Source organism: Sapajus apella, unplaced genomic scaffold, assembly GCF_009761245.1.
Source record: "Sapajus apella isolate SASKATOON/1434 unplaced genomic scaffold, GSC_monkey_1.0 scaffold3, whole genome shotgun sequence".
In the NCBI taxonomy this organism is placed as follows: Eukaryota; Metazoa; Chordata; class Mammalia; order Primates; family Cebidae; genus Sapajus; species Sapajus apella.
The window spans coordinates 34,611,776-34,630,406 of record NW_022436943.1 but is presented as its reverse complement, the minus strand read 5'-3'; the positions used below and the strand labels follow the sequence as shown (position 1 = coordinate 34,630,406).

The 18,631-nt window shown below is 34.1% G+C and overlaps 1 pseudogene; it reads right to left on the bottom strand.

Moving 5' to 3' along the window:
- Nucleotides 1-16,954, bottom strand: part of LOC116529997 — a 33,678-nt pseudogene extending 16,724 nt beyond the window's left edge.
- Between the last annotated feature and the right edge of the window lie 1,677 nt (nt 16,955-18,631).

Below are 18,631 nucleotides of genomic sequence, written 5' to 3'. Positions count from 1 at the left end.
GCTATATTAAATTTCTAATCATGTTCTTCAATTAGTAAAAGTAAGATAACATGGATTACACTTGTATGAGCTCTATTTTTAATTCCTCTCATTTCCATTGGATTAATCTACTAAATGCAATAATGTTATCCCTAAAGGTGAAAGGATATTAACTGAGGTGGCAATATATTTTTATCACACAAAGGAGAATAAAATTTTAAGCATATTCTGAAAGATAAATAAAGATCTCCATTAAAAGGAAACTACTTTTATTTTTTCCTAAACACTAATTTCATCTGTTCACTGTTGAGCTTTCCCTTCCTATTGGAAACCAAATTTTTAAATAAAATTCTCTTACCATTGTATGCTTTTTCTATAACTTTTTGGCTGTTAAAACAATATCATAGAGGCAGCAAACCACATTGCCATGTGTGTACCTATGCAACAATCCTGCATGATCTGCACATGTACCCCAGAACCTAAAGTACAATTAAAAAATATATCATTTGGTATTCAGACACATTCCAGTTTATTTCCAAAATGTCAGTCTCCTATTCATTTTAGAGCTTAGTTCTTTTCCACCCTTCAATAAAGCTCAAGATGTTTAAAGAAAGGGCTGTGTGTGTGAGTGTGTGTGTGTGTGTGTGTGTGTGGTGTGTGTGTGTGTGTGTGTGTGTGTGTGTGTTGAGTGTTGGGGCTTGAAATACATGATATGGCTTGTTTTGAATCCATCTTCCACATTGCTTTTCTCCAAACTAAGCTATCCTGTTGGAAGCAGGAAAGAGGCACAGAGCTATCAGAAGGCTTCTGCTGAGAACATTGACCATGAGATTAAACTACTTTGGCTTGGCTCTGGTCCTTGTTGGCTCCCTCTGCTGTTGGTGGCCTCTGCCAATGTCTTCATTTTCAACCTAATTTGTTACTCTCTAACTCTTCCTCCTTCTTCCTTTGGCTCCAGTGACACCATGCTCTCTGAGTTTTCCTAACTCATTCTCCCTCATTCATATTTTACTTGGTTATATCCTATTTCTTTTCTCTATTTTTAAAACTGGAAGTTATCAAATCCTCTTTTATATTGACATTTACTGCTGAGGTCTAATTTTTCCCACCGCAAACCTTATCTTTCCTCCAGCCTTAAAATTAGCACCGTCATTTACTAGGTTACACAACATCCTGGAATCTACCTTGACTCCTCGATTTTCTCCAGCCCATTTTCATTTGTCAAATATAGGATTTTACTTTTGAAGTATATCGCTTTTGACAGGCTTCTTCATTGATGTTGTTTTAACCTACTGTCTTTTTCTCCTAACTTTCTAATTGCTCATTTTAATCTTCTAGCAAAGTTCCATTTTTCTTTTGTCTATATATCATTTGGTGCTTCTAGAAGTGCTGTTATTTTGTCATTCAAATAACAACTGTGTCTGATAATTACTAAATCCATACACTGTTCACATAAAATCTGTGTAGCCAGTCTCCTTTCTTGAATGTCTTCTTGCATATTCCATGTATATCTAATAGTGATACCATATGTAAAATTATTGAGTGTTTATTATGTATCTGTCCCTAATCTGAATGTTTCACTCTATTTTTTCTTTGAACAATCACAGTAACCTTAAGCTTTTGTTTCTATTGATATCCCTACCTCACAAAGAATTAAATCATGGAAAGCTTAAATAACACATCCCAAATTCACAGTAAATGATAGCACTGGATTGTTAAACCCACATAATCTGGCCCCACAGGAAACATCTACACAGCAGGCCCACTTAAATATGCAGAAAAAGCAATTCATCATTTCTCTTCCCTCAATCTACTTTGTCTCAATAACTCAAGAGCTACTAATGATAGTAGGACTATCTTTAGAGTTTATTTATCTAGCAAAGCTGGGGCATATTCTACTGCATCCTACCCTCCTATACACTTCTTGATCCTACACATATCTACTAAATCACTATATGTTGTCAATTCTAATGCCTACTTATCATTTATATTTGTTCACTTTTCTCTATTTCCTTTGCTTATCCAAGTTCAGATAACTATCACTTCTCAAAACTTTCATGGCTTCTCCACACATCCCATTGCCATCAAGGTAGACTACCTCTTATTTATTTTCTACACTGCAACCTAAATAATTTTAATAAAATATTACCATTCCTTCTTGAGCTTTAAATACTTCAATTGATGTGTCCTTTAAAATACAAAAGTAATCTATGTAACTTTTAAGTCCCTCATGATCTGAATGATTCTTCCTGAAACACTTGATCCTCTCATTTAGTTCGGTTAATATTTACTGAGTATACAAAATATTTACTGAGTATAGAAAACTCAGTTGGGAAATCGCTGTCATCAGGCGATGTCTTTGACCCTATCCCTACCACCCAAATCATGGGTAAGTAACCAAATCTTGCTCTTCTAGTACCCTACAATCTCCTCTGCACTTATCCAGCTTGGCCAAAAATGAGAGTTTATTTTGTATGACTCTTACCAGAATTCAAGCTCAATGTGCAAGGGCAGTGTCAGTTTTGTTCACTACTGAATAAAAGTCTCTGCCAATTTTTGTTGTGTTCTAGGCATCCACTAAATAGATTGCTTGAGTGAATGAATTAATAAATTCATTCAAAATTTTTGTTGTGTTCTAGGCACCCGCAAAGTAGATTGCTTGAGTGAATGAATTAATAAATTAAATTATATCATTTGTATCCTAAATTTTTTATACATCATTACTTTCAATTAAAACTTTAAATTATTACACTTACATAGCTTTTCTAACTAACACATTTTTCTGGTGCTGATATTTTACAAATTTGAATTACTGTCCTTTCTAGATATAGCTTTTAATTTATGATCATAGGTTTAGGAATGGTGTACATTTGTATTGAATGTCTTCTTTAATACAAGTTTGTTTTATATATACTAAAAATATTCTTATGCAAGATCACATAACATAGGCATTTAAATATTATACTGTAAAAGGCATGTTAAATAATCATCCAATGAGTGACTGTTGCTTGTCTTCTATTTTGTACCTCTCCTGTGAGCTGCTTATGAAATCCAACAGATAAAGGGTTTAGTGATTGTACATCACTAACTTTCCACACAGCCTTGTCAGTTCAATTTTTCATCTTTCTATTTTCACCTTCCTTCATCTCAGTAAAATTGCCATGGGCTACTGTTCTTGAATTACATTTATCTGAAATTCAAATATAATGAAAATAGGAATTGATGAATGGAAACTAGTCATAGCCATCAATTTAGATCTTAGGCAAATAAATTCAAGTTATGGAACAACAACATTTATTCCTGGGGTAATAGGAGTAACAAGATAAATTAATACAGTAGTGAATTGCAGCTAATTAGTGCCCATATAGTACTAGCTGAATATAGTAATTATTTAAATATCCAATGATCTAAGTTGTTTTTGTCATTCAATGTCCTATTTTAGCTACTAGAGATTTTAAGTAAATGTCATTGACTCATTTTATATATTTGTTATGAAACCAGAATATAAGGTACATGTCAAAAATGGAAATTGATTTTTGGGCATCAAACTCATGTAATTTAATTCATGTTTTTCTCCCTCCCGGTGCATAGAAGATATGTGTATTTCTGAGTAAGAATGGAAAAAAAAAAAAAAAAGAAGAAGAAGAAAAATCAAAACTTCTAATTCTTTCCTTGGGTCCTAGTCAAGGTTAATTTTGAAAGAAACTCTTAAATGCTCTTGTCAAAGAACATAATTGAAAAACAACAAAAACAACCAAACAAATAAACTAAGAACTACAAATATTTTCAAGCAAGATAATGGGCTTCTTGTTTGAACCAGCTGGTATGATGGTTGCTAGACTAGATGGTTTTGTTTCAAATAGATCTGATATTTCTTTGGATTAGAACAAATTAATATACACACACATGATCATTGTATTAGTCAGGGTTCTCTAGGGAGACAGAACCACTGAGAGAGAGAGAGAGAGAGAGAGAGAGAGAGAGAGAGAGAGGAGACAATTTATTAAAATAGTTGATTCATGATTACTGAGGTTGAGGTTATTGCATTCTTTGTTAATATTACTAACATTTGCTAAGCATTAAAGATACAGTTTGGAAGGACTTTAACTTATTTCCTTATTTGATATTCTAATTTGCATCTGTACTGGCAAAGTTTATTCACATCAGGTTCTAATGCCAATCTTCATATATCATCACTGTTTCTGTTAAAACATGCCATTACTAACGCTTTGGTAGGCCAGAGGCTCTGATGATGTTACATGCAAATATATGGAAAAGACATTATTAAAGTGATTTTTCAGAAGCTTCCTACTACCTTTTCAAACATAGCATTCCTTAACTCACATCACTATGGAATTAGGTAACCAAGGATATGTACTAGTATATGACAGTGATTGTGTAAATGATATATTTTGGTGTTTAAATACATATTTACTTATTTACTAAAATTAATTGAGAACAAAAACCCTAGCTTTTGTCTTTACTCAAAATGACTAATAAATCTGAAATGTAATAAGTAATATATTGAAAACTAAAATATAATTTATGTATGATACATAAATAAGTAAACCATTTTAATTAATGCTTTTCAATCACTCATATTTATTATTCTCTGGAGATTTAAAGTTTTTATTTTCTCAAATATATACTCATTATTATTACCTTAATAATAAGTTTTTACAGTAGATGCTTAGATTTTGGTCACTTATGAACTTTGTAAAACATATTTAAAACCTTATGAATTTTTGAAATATTTAGAAAAAATAAGTTGATTTATTTGTTAATAAATATTAATCAAGAATATTTACCATTTTATAAAGCAAGCATTTTAGCATCTTTTTGTTTCTCTATTTGAAATGATATTGTCAGCAAGATAATTCAAGATGCCTAGAAATCAAAGATTGTTTGTTAATTTACTCCAAAATTAAGATTCTAGCTTTAAATTTTCCTATAAAATAGTAGCACTTTAAACTGATTTTGCTTACCATTTTATAATAATTTTCCTGTATATTAGTCTATAGAAAATAACAAAGCATTACTCAGATATTTGAACTTCACCAGTCTAATTTTGTGCCACTTAACAACTAAAAGTTGGGATTTATTTCAATATATCGTAAAGCAAGTAGACTGAACTAATTTTCATATTTTTTAACAGCTTTAAAATACATTACATTTACTTTATGAATTTGTAATTTGGTGGATCTCAAATAGATAAGGAACTTGACAATGAATCAGACATATTTTTAGGGTAAATTTCTCCTTCTTATGCTATATACATGTGAGTAACTTGTTTATTGATTTGCATCACAGCTCAGAAAGATTAAAGGCAGATAAGCAGGTCTGTTGCTTATGCAAACCCCATCAGAGAACAAAATATTAGTTCCTTTTCATTGTAGACTCATTTAAACCCTATAAGTTATTTTCGTAGAGCCTCTATCTTACTTTCAGAGAAAATCATATGGGATAGGGCATAACAATATTTAGCACAAGGCTGGGCGCTGGTTTCTTGTGTTGCATGAGGAATGGTATAAGAAACCATATCTTATTGTTAAGGACTCTTGTTCCTAACAGTGTTTTTGCTTCTGAAGCCCATTAGCTAAAAGAGGAAAGAATGTGTGTATATTAGCTTGTTTATATCCAATATCTGTAAATATTTTCTATATGTACACATCTGTATATTATGATAAGCATGATTTATACTCATGAGTTTATGTTTCTATCTCTAATTTATTATTGTGTGAACCATTCCTCCTTTCTTCCCTTGCTTATCTGTATACCAAGCTTTGAAATAGTGAGATATAATAGTTTTCACAAAGCAGTATTTGCCTTTTGACATACTCAATTCTAGTACATATGTATCAAAACAAAACTAACAAATATTCCTGTGAAAAACAATTTTTTCAACTAGAATACAGTTAACATTTACAGTTTATTTTGCATGTAGACTTACAGTTTCAAAGCTTACTTTCAGTAGGCACTTTTACCACTACCACCACCTTTAGTGAGATTGTTTCATACATTTGGAATACAGTTCGTTTTGTCTGTTGTCATATTCTGCATTGAACTTAAAATCTCTCATCTTCCTGAAGGATTTTGAAATTACATACCTCAATTTTTGTAATGTAAAATTCTGTGCATTTGCAAAAATATAGAGACATCTGTGTATGATTATAGTATTATATAGCATAGATTCACCACCCTAAAATATTCCCTGGATTATTTTAATCCTACCCTTTTCTTTCCCCTGGATTCCTGTCAACCGCTCATCTATTTTTAATTTCTAAAGCTTTGCTTTTTGCAGTAGGTCATATAGTTGAAATTACACAGTATATAGCCTTTTTAAACTGAAATATTCAACTTAGGAATATACATTTAAGACTTATTCATAATTTTGCATGTCTTGACAGCTTATTTCTGTTTATCACTAAATACTGTTCCATCGTATGGATGTACCATAGTTCACCTATTCACTTATTGAAGGACATCTTGGTTATTTCCAGTTTAGGGAGAATATAAATACTGTTATTATAAACATTTCTGTACAGTTTTTTGTGGGCCTGAGTTTTCAAATCAGTTGGGATGAAATATTTTGGAGCATAATTTTCTAAATAATATGTTAAGGCTATATTTAACTGTGTTAAAAAAAATGGCAAACCCTATTTCAATGTGGCTGTATCATATGGTTTCCTATTAGGAATAAATGAGAGTTATTTTAGGTCTCTATCCTAACCAGAAATTGGTATTATCTGTATTTTAGATATTAGCAAAGTAAACAGATGTGTAGTGGTATTTTGTTATTTCATTTTGTGATTCTATAATGACAAATGATGTTAAGTATATTTTCATATGTTCATTTGCTATCTTTATATCATTTCTGGTGACATATCAGGTCAGATATTTTACCTATTTTTAATTAGATTGTCTGCTTTTTTGTTGTTAAGTTTTAAGACTTTTTGTTAAAATTTTACATACAAGTTCTAATGTGTTTTGCATATATATTCTCCCATTGCTGATTCAACCTTTTAGTTTCTGTAATAGTCAGGTTCCTCATATAAAAAACAGATAATACATACCTATATTTATGTCTATATCTATTTAATAAATCTATATTTAGATAAATAGATTTAGTGATAAATTTATTATAAGGAATTATCTCATACTATTGCCTTCTCACTTTGGGAAAAGAAATTTGCTTTACCGAATTTACCACTTAAAATGTTAATCTCATCCAGAAACATTCTCACAAACATGCTAAGACTAATGTTTAACCAAATATCATGGCACCCCATGGCCTAGCAAAGTTGACACACAAAAATTAACTACTACAGTTTCTTAATCATGTTTTTTTGCACACAAGATGATTTTAATTATAATAAGATTCAAAAGGAAATGTTAGAAATCAAGAACAGTATAAAAAGTATTAATAACAAATATGTCAATGTAAGAGAGTAGACAACCCAGAAAGACATTCATACAAATATAGTGAACTGATCTTTGAGAAAGGAACAAAAGTAACTCAAAGGAGAAAGGAATATTTTCAACAGTGGTGTTACAGCAATCGGACATTCACATGCAAAAAAGTGTACCAAGCCACAAACTTTACACTTACAAAACATTAAATCATTGACTTAAATGTGAAATGCAAAACTAGAAGTCTTCTACAATGAAACTGAAGATCAATTCTATGTAACCTTACACTTGGCAATTATTTTTTTAGATATAATACCCAAAGCATGATCCATGAAAGAAGAAATATGTGTTTGCTTAAACATCACTACAGTTTCTACAGAAATTAAAATATTTTGATGTAATGTTATCAATATCTTTTTGTAATACATTTGTTAACTTAGATAATAACTCAATAAAAAAACTGCATCAATTAATGAGCAACAAAACCAGCCAGTTAGAAAATGGCAGGATCAAATTCACAAATAATAATATTAATGTAAAATGTAAATGGCCTAAATGCCCCAATCAAAAGACACAGACTGGCAAACTGGATAAGAAGTCAAGACCCATTGGTGTGCTCTATTCAGGAAACCCATCTCACATGCAAAGACACACATAGACTCAACAAAGGGATGGAAGAAGATTTACCAAGCAACTGGACAGCAAAAAAAAAGCAGGGGTTACAATCCTAGTCTCCCATAAAACAGACTTTAAACCAACAGAGATCAAAATAGAAAAGGACATGACATAATGGTAAAAGGATTAATGTAACAAGGAGAGCTAACTATCCTAAAAATATAGGTACCCAATACAGGATCACCCACATACATAAATCAAGTCCTTAATGACCTGCAAAGAGACATAGACTCCCACACAATAATAGAGGGAGGCTTTAACACTACACTGTCAATATTAGACAGATCAATGAGACAGAAAATCAACAAGGATACCCAGGACTTCAATGCAGATCTGGACCAAGTGGACCTAATAGACATCTACAGAACTCTCCACCCCAAATCCACAGAATATACATTCTTCTTAGCACTGCATGGTACCTACTCTCAAATTGACCACATAATTGGAAGTAAATCACTCCTCAGCAAATGCAAAAGAATGGAAATCATAACAAATAGTCTCTCAGACCACAGTGCAAACAAATTAGAACTCAGGATTAAGAAACTCACCCAAAACCGAACAACTACATGGAAACTGAAGAACTTGCTCCTGAATGATGACTGGATAAACAATGAAATGAAGGCAGAGATAAAGATGTTCTTCAAAACAATGAGAATAAGAACACAGTGTACCAGAATCTCTGGGACACATTTAAAGCAGTGTCTACAGGAAAATTTACAGCAATAAATGCCCACATGAGAAGAGAGGAAAGATCTAAAATCAATACCCTATTGTCAAAATTGAGACAGTGAGAAGAGCAAAATCAAAAAAATTCAAACTATAGCAGAAGACAGGAAATAACAGATCAGAGCAAAACTCAAGGAAATAGAGACACAAAAAAAAACCTTCAAAAAAATCAATAAATCTAGGAGCTAGTTTTTTGAAAAAAATCAACAAAATAGACCACTAGCAAGACTAATAAAAATGGAAAGAGAGAAGAATCAAATAGACACAATAAAAAATGATAAAGTGGATATTACCACCAATTCCACAGAAATACAAACTACCATCAGAAATTACTACAAACAACTCTATGGACATAAACCAATAAACCTGAAAGAAATGGATAAATTCATGGACACTTAGCCCTTCACAAGAATAAACCAGGAGGAAGTTGAATCCCTGAATAGACCAATAATGAGGTCTGAAGTTGAGGCAGCAATTAATAGCCTACTAAACAAAAAGTCCATGTCCAGATGGGTTTACAGGTGAATTCTACCAAACATACAAGAGGAGTTGGCAAACCAAATGCAACAGCACATCAAAAAGCTTATCCATCACAACGAAGTAGGCTTCATCCCACAGATGCAAGCCTGCTTCAACCTATGCAAATCCATAAACGTAATCCATCACATAAATCGAACCAAAGACAGAACCACATGATCATCTCAATAGATGCGGAAGGACTTTGACAGAATTCAACAGCCCTTTATGCTAAAAAAATATGAATAAACTAGATATTGATGGAACATATATCAAAGTAATAAAAAGCCATTATGACAAACCAATTGCCAATATTATATTGAATGGGCAAAAACTGGAAGCATACCCTTTGAAAACTGGCACTAGATAAGGGCGCCACCATTCCTATTCAATATAATATTGGAGGTTCTGGCCAGGTCAATCAGGCAAAAAAAAAAAAAAAAAAAAGTGTATTCAATTAGGAAAAGAGGAAATCAAATTATTTCTATTTGCAGACATGATTATATATTTGGAAGACCTCATCATCTCAGCCCCAAATCTATTTAAGCTGATAAGCAACTTCAGCAAAGTCTCAGAATACAAAATCAATACACAGAAATCACAAGCATTCCTATATGCTAATTACAGACAAATAGAGAGCAAAATCAAGAACAAACTCCCATTCACAATTGCTACAAAGAGAATAAAATACCTAGGAATACAACTAACAAAGGATGTGAAGGACCTTTTCAAGGAGAACTACAAACCACTGCTCAAGGTAATTAGAGAGGACACAAACAGATAGAAAAACATTCCATGCTCACGGTTAGGAAGAATCGATATTGTAAAAATGGCCATACTGGTCAATTTGATTTATAGATTCAATGCTATCCCCTTCAAGCTACCACTGTCCTTCTTCACAGAACTGGAGAAAACCACCTTAAATGTCATATGGAACCAAAAGAGAGCCTGAGTAGCCAACATAATCCTAAGGAAAAAGAACAAAGCTGGAGGCACCAGGCTACCTGACTTGAAACTATACCCCAAGTCCACAGTAATCAACACAGCATGGTACAGGTACCAAAACAGAGATATAGACTAATGGAACACAACATAGGCCTGGGAAGTAATGCCACACATCTAGAATCATCTGATCTTTGACAACCCTGACAAAAACAAGCAATGGGGAAAGGATTTCCTGTTTAATAAATGGTATTGGGAAAACTGGCTAGCCATATTCTGAAAGCTGAAACTGGAACCCTTTCTTACACCTTACACTAAAATTAATTCCAGAGGATTAAAGATTTAAACATAAGACCTAACACTATAAAAACTCTAGAAGAAAACTGAGGCAAAATCATTCAGGACATAGATATAGGCAAGGACTTCATGACTAAAACAGGAAAAGCAATTGCAACAAAAGCCAAAATACACAAATGGGATCTAATTAAACTTACGAGTTTCTGCACAGCAAAAGAAACAATCATCAGCGTGAACTGACAACTAATAGAAAGGTAAAAAGTTTTTGTAATCTACCTATCTGACAAAGGGCTGATATCCAGAATCTACAAAAAACTACATTAGATTTACAAGAAACAAACAAACGAACGCATTCAAAAGTGGGTGAAAGATGTGATGAGCAGACACTTTTCAAAAGAAGACATTTCTGAGACCAACAAACATGAAAAAATGCTCATCATCACAGGTTACTAGAGAAATGCAAATCAAATCCACATTGAGATACTCTTTCACGTAAGTTCGAATGGCGATCATTAAAAAATCTCGAGACAAGAGATGCTGGAGAAGGTGTGGAGAAATAGGAATGCTTTTACACTGTTGGTGGGAGTGTAAATTAGTCCAACCTTGTGGAAGACAGTGTGGTAATTCCTCAAGGATCTAGAAATAGAAATTCCATTTGACCCAGCAATCCCATTACTGGATATATACCCAAAGGATTATAAATCATTCCATTATAAAGACACATGCACACATATGTTCAATGTAGTACTTTTTACAATAGCAAGATGTGGAACCAACCCCAATGCCCATCAATGATAGACTGGATGAAGAAAATGTGGTACATATTCACCATGGAATACTAGGCAGCCATAAAAAATTATGCATTCATGTCCTTTGCAGGGCATGGATGAAGCTGGAAACCATAATTCTCAGCAAAGTGACACAAAAACAAAACCAAATACTTCATGTTCTCACTCATATGTGGTGTTGAACAATGAGAACACATGGGCACAGGGAGGAGAACGTCACACACTAGGGTCTGTTGTGGAGTTGTGGGGACTAGGGTAGGGACAGTGGAGGGTGGGGTGTTGGGGAGGGATAACATTGGGAGAAATGCCTTATGTAGGTGATGGGGGGATGGAGAGAACACATCATGGCATGTGTGTACATACACAACAATCCTGTAAGATCTGCACGGGTAACTCAGAACTTAAAGTACAACAAAAATATATTATTTAAAAAAACATGGATTTCAGTTTTTTCATGGAAATAAACTCATACTAATTTATTATAACATGTCTAAACAGTATCAAGCTTGAAACACTAAGAATAATAAGATACCACTTTTAAAATAGCCCTTAGAAGAAGAAAATAATTTTTGCTAACATTGAAACAAGAGCAAACATCAAATTCATGGTGAAACTTGGGTGGAAGAATCGTGAAATATTTGATACTTACAAAAAGTTTATGGGGAAATCAGTAGTTTACAAATTAATAACTCATTTTAAGAAGGGACTGAACAATATTGAAAATGAAACATGCATTGGCAGGTCATCCACATCAATTTGAAATAAAAAATGTTATCTTATTTGTGTCCTAATTAAATAAATCTGATGATTAACAGCAGAAACAATAGCTAACACCATAAACATTTCAATGGGTTTAGCTTACAATTCTGACTGAAAAATAAAAGTTGAGAGTTTTGGCACTCAATTGTGCCAAAACCATTGTGTCCAGATTAGCTGCAAACAAGAGCAGAATATTCAATGGAAATTTTAAACAAGTGGGGTCAATACATTGAAGCCGTTTAGGGATAATCGTAATGGAAGATGAAACATGTCTTTGCCAATGTGATTCTGAAAATAAAGCACAACCGAAGCAATGACTACCAAGAGGTGGAGGCAGTCCAGCCAAATCAAGAGTGTACCAATTAAAACCATAAGTTATGAAAATACATTTTGGGGGGATGCTCTAGGCATTTACTTTGACTTTCTGGAGGACCAAAGAACAGTAACAACTGCTTATTATGACAGAGTTTTGAGAAAGCCAAAGATTTAACAGAAAAAACACTTGGAGAAGCTTCCCTGGAGAGTTCTTCTCTACCATAAAAATGCTTCTGCTTATTTGTCTTTTCAAACAAGGGCAATCTTGTGAGGCTTTTGGTGTTAAATCATTCGGCAGCTATCTTACAATCCTGATTTGGCTCTTCTGACTTCTTTTTATTTCCCAATTTTAACATACCTTTTAAGATGCTCAATTTTCTCTAGTTACTAATAATGTAAAAGAGACTACATTGATATCGTTAAATTCCCCAGGCTTTCAATTTCCTTAGGTATGTACAAAATGGCTGGTATTATTGCTTACAAATGTGTCTTCAACTTGATGGAACTTATGTTGTTTATTTTTATCTTTTTTTTTTTTTGAAAGAAAAAGAAAAAAGAAAAAAAGAAAAAGAACAATTAAAAAAAAAAAAAGAATGAAGGAGAGGAAGAAAAAAGAAGAAGAGGGAGAGAGAACAGGAGTGTTGCTTTATTGACCGGTCTAGAATGCAGTCTAAAAATGGGTATGCCTAAAATTGTGCTTAATAATGGAGACATGAAAAAATGAGGGAAGAAAATAACAAACAAGCAGCCAACCAATATTTCATTTAAACCTGTAAGTAGGTGTGATGTGGTACTGATAAGAGTATATATTTTGTGTATTTAAATTGGAGAGGTCTATAAATGTTTATTAAGTTTACTTGCTCCGGATCTGAGTTCAAGTCCTGGATATCATTGTTAATTTTCTGTCTCATTGATCTGTCTAATATTGATGTTGAAGTCTCCCACTGTTATTGTGTGGGAGTCTAAGCCTGTTTATAAGTCTTATATATCTGGGTGTTCCTGTACTGGGTGAGTATATATTTAGGATCATTAGCTCTTCTTGTTGCATTGATCCTTTTATCATTATGTAATGTCCTTCTTTGCCTCTTTTGATCTTTGTTGCTTTAAAGTCTATTTTATCAGAGGCAAGAATTGCAACTCCTGCTTTTTATTTATTTTTGCTCTCCATTTGGTTGGTAAATCTTCCTCCATTCCTTTGAGTCTTTGTGTATCCTTTCATGTGAGATGGGTCTGGATGCAGCATACTGATGGGTTTTGGCTTTTTATCCAATTTGCCTATGTCTTTTGATTGGGAGATTTAGTCTATTTAAATTTAGGATTAATAATAATATATGTGAGTTTAATACTGCCATTTGATGTTAGCTGGCTGTTTTGCCCATTAGTTGATGTAAATTCTTCATTATGTTGATGCTTTTTACTTTTTGGTATATTTTTAGAAAGGCTGATACTGGTTGTTCCTTTCTATGTGTAGTGGTTCTTTCAGAAGCTCTTGTAAAGCAGGCCTGGTGGTGATGAAATCTCTGAATACTTGCTCGTTCACGAAAGATTTTATTTTTCCTTCGCTTATGAAGCTTAGTTTGGCTGGATGGGAAATTCTGGGTTAAAAGTTCTTTTCTTTAAGGATGGTGAATATTGGCCCCCACTCTCTTCTGGCTTGTAGGGTTTCTGCTGAGAGATCTGCTGTAAGTCTGATAGGCTCCACTTTGTGGGTAACCTGACCTTTCTCTCTGGCTGCCCTTAGTATTTTCTCCTTCATTTCAACCCTGGTGAATCTGATGATTATGTACCTTGAGGTTGGTCTTCTTGGGGAATATCTTTGTGGTGTTCTCTGTATTACCTGGAGTTGAATATTGTATTGCCTTGCTAGGTTGGGAAAGTTTTCCTGAATAATATCCTGAAGCATATTTTCCAGTTTGGATTCATTATCTTCGTCACATTCAGGTACACCTATCAAACGTAGATTAGGTCTTTTCACATAGTCCCATATTTCTTGGAGACTTTGCTCATTCCTTTTTATCCTTTTTACTCTAATCTTGTCTTGTTTTATTTCATTAAGTTGGTCTTCGACCTCTGATATCCTTTCTTCTGCTTGATCAATTCAGCTATTAAAACTTGTGCATACTTTCAGCTCCATTAATTCACTTATATTCCTCTCTAAATTGTCTATTCTCGCTAGCGTTTCATCAAACCTCTTTTCAAAGTTCTTAGTTTCTTTGCATTGGGTTAGAACAAGTTCTTTTAACTCACAGAAGTTTCTTTTTTTTTTTTCCCATTTATTTATTTTATTGCATTTTAGGTTTTGGGGTACATGTGAAGAACATGCAAAATTGTTGCATAGGAACACACGTGGCAGTGTGATTCGCTGTCTTCCTCCCCATCACCTACATCTGGCATTTCTCCCCTTGCTATCTCTCCCCAGCTTCCCACCCCCCACCCTCCCTCCCCTATTTCCCCCCAACTGACCACAGTGTGTAGTGCTCCCCTCCCTGTGTCCATGTGTTCTCATTGTTCAACACCCGCCTATGAGTGAGAACATGCGGTGTTTGATCTTCTGCTCTTCTGTCAGTTTGCTGAGAATGATGGTTTCCAGGTTCATCCATGTCCCTACAAAGGACCCAAACTCATCGTTTTTGATGGCTGTATAATATTCCATGGTGTATATGTGCCACATTTTCCCTATCCAGTCTATCGTCGAAGGGCATTTGGGTTGGTTCCAGGTCTTTGCTATTGTAAACAGTGCTGCAATGAACATTCGTGTACACGTGTCCTTATAGTAGAACGATTTGTAATCCTTTGGATATATACCCAGTAATGGGGTTGCTGGGTCAAATGGAATTTCTATTTCTAGGTCCTTGAGGAATCGCCACACTGTCTTCCACAATGGTTGAACTAATTTACACTCCCACCAACAGTGCAAAAGTGTTCCTATTTCTCCACATCCTCTCCAGCATCTGTTGTCTCCAGATTTTTTAATGATCGCCATTCTAACTGGCGTGAGATGGTATCTCAATGTAGTTTTGATTTGTATTTCTCTGATGACCAGTGATGATGAGCATTTTTTCATATGTTTGTTGGCCTCACGTATGTCTTCTTTTGAGAAGTGTCTGTTCATATCCTTTGCCCACTTTTGAATGGGGTTGTTAGTTTTTTTCTTGTAAATCTGCTTTAGTTCTTTGTAAATTTTGCATATCAGCCCTTTGTCAGATGGGTAAACTGCAAAAATTTTTTCCCAATCTGTTGGTCGCCGATTCACTCTAATGATTGTTTCTTTTGCTGTGCAGAAGCTGTGGAGTTTGATTAGGTCCCATTTGTCTATTTTGGCTTTTGTTGTCAATGCGTTTGGCGTTTTGGTCATGAAGTCCTTGCCTACACCTACGTCCTGAATGGTTTTGCCTAGATTTTCTTCTAGGGTTTTTATGGTGTTCCTATACACCAGTAACAGACTTAAAGAGAGCCAAATCAAGAACAAACTTCCATTCACAATTGCCACAAAGAGAATAAAATACCTAGGAATACAACTAACAAGGAATGTAAAGGACCTCTTCAAGGAGAACTACAAGCCACTGCTCAACGAAATAAGAGAGGACACAAACAGATGGAGAAACATCCCATGTTCATGGTTAGGAAGAATCAATATCGTGAAAATGGCCATACTGCCCAAAGTAATTTACAGATTCAATGCTATCCCCATCAAGCTACCAATGACCTTCTTTGCAGAACTGGAAAAAACCACCTTAAACTTCATATGGAACAAAAAGAGAGCCCGCATAGCCAAGTCAATTCTAAGCAAAAAGAACAAAGCGGGGGGCATCGCACTACCAGACTTCAAACTATACTACAAGGCTACGGTAATCAAAACAGCATGGTACTGGTACCAAAACAGAGATATAGACCAATGGAACAGAACAGAGGTCTCGGAGGCAACACAACCTTTCTACAACCATCTGATCTTTGACAAACCAAACAAAAACAAGCAATGGGGAAAGGATTCCCTGTTCAATAAATGGTGTTGGGAAAGCTGGCTAGCCATGTGCAGAAAGCAGAAACTGGACCCCTTCCTGACACCTTACACTAAAATTAACTCCAGATGGATTAAGGACTTAAACTCACAGAAGTTTCTTATCATCCACCTTTTGAAGCCTACTTCTGTTAATGGAACACATTCGTTCTCCTTCAGGCCTTGTTCCGTTGCTGATGAGGAACTGTGATCCCCTGCAGAGGGAGAGGCGTTCTGATTTTGGGTATTCTCAGCCTTTTTAGGCTGGTTTCTTCTCTTCGTTATAAATTTATCCATCTGTCATCTTTGTAATTACTGATTTTCTAATTGGGTTTCTGAGTGGATGTCCAACTTGTTGATTCCCAGCGCCGGAATCCGAGCAACCCATTGCACCAGCTAAAACAGCTGCATTAAGATTGATGGTGCTTTCCTGACTCTGCACCAAGAACTGCCACACCGGCCACAAGAGTCGTGCTGGCGACCCATGGGGCTCCTCCGCTGGGAATCTCCTGGTCCGTGAGCAACAAAAATTCATCTGAAACTGTGGCATCCTCTCGTCTGTGCTTTCACTGGGAGCTACAATCCTGAGCTACTAGTGATCAGCCATCTTGGATCTCTTTCCATTTTATCTTTTAATTAATTCATTTTTTCACAAGCTTTTTGAAGTCCCTTATAAAGAATGAAACAACTACCAATTTTCTTCTTAAGCCAGCATTACCTTGATCCCCTTAACTTACACATCCATCCTAAGAAGAACATTGTAAATTGTTTCAAACATAAATGCAAAAATCTTTAAAATACATTATCAAATCAAGCAATATATAAATATAATTCATAATGACCAACTATTAACCTAATAATTTTTATCCAATGTTTTATTAGAGATCATAGTAAGCAAAGCAAAAAAGAAAAAAATATCATACTCATTGGGAACAAATTATAGAGTTAGAATTCTGTCTATATCTTGGCCAGTTGTATTGCTTGTATTATTAATTATAGGCAAGGACTAAGTTGGGATTTCACAGTCAGTAAGGCTTAACTCATTCAAGTGGGAAAATATCTAATTTTATTTTTCCCCAGTTCTCAAGCTAACATTCTGCTCATTAGCACTTGATCTAGTCACTTATAAGTAAATTCAGTATATTGAGGCAGAAGACCCTGATATCTGTTATAGCTTACAGGTGTACCAAGATATTGATTCCTTTCTTTATTTGGAAAATACATATATTTAAGAAAAGTATGCAATCACGGATAAATCCTAAAAGTGAACATGAGAATACATATTCAAAATATAAAACTCATTTGAATCTCTCTGTATTACCAATATAATTAATATCGATATAGACATCATGCCATTCAGATTATCATTGTTAAAAAAATACCTAGAAATGAACTTATTGGAAAATGTGCAAAACTTATACATTACAAACATCAAAATATTGCTTAGAAAAAAGTTGTAAAACACTACATAATTTGAGAGAAACACCATGCTCCTGGTTTAGAAAACTTAATATTGTTAAGATATCATTTCTCCCTAAATTTATCCATAGATTTAATCTCTATAAAAATCTCTCTCAAAATCTTAGCAGCTTTTGTGAAGATGATTAAGTCTATCTCTAAAATTTACTTCTGTCAAAAAAGAAAATAAATAGGAGAAATAACATTGATGAACATAATTGCACACTTGATTTCAAAACTTATAAAGCTAAGTGTAATACTGGTGTACCTACTTATATAGAAGGACGAAACAGAATACAGAGTACAGAAATAGACCCATACATATATAATGTTTTGAATTTCAACAAAGGGGGCAAAGGAATTCCTTACTTCAGAGCTTTCTAAAATATTCTTACATACAGGCACATGTGAAAAGTGATATTACCTGTAGTTTAAACAAGTAACTCAAAAACTCTATTACCTCAGACCCTCTCTAGGGGTCTCAGGGTCTAAAAGAATCAATATTTTGGTACATCTGTAACCTGGGACATAAATTTGTGAGTTAACTGCCTCTTTGAACTAAATTTACTTATAAATGACTAGGAAAAGTGCTACTGGGAAAAATGTTAGATTGAGAGCTAGGGGAAAATAAAGTTACATTTTTGTCCAGTTGAATTTTTTGAACATCACTAATTGTAAAATTTCCACTCAGCCCTTGTTACTAATAGTGGTGTGCCCAGTGCAAAACCAAATTCCAGCTCTACTCATAGGCAATCAAAAGATAAGGGCT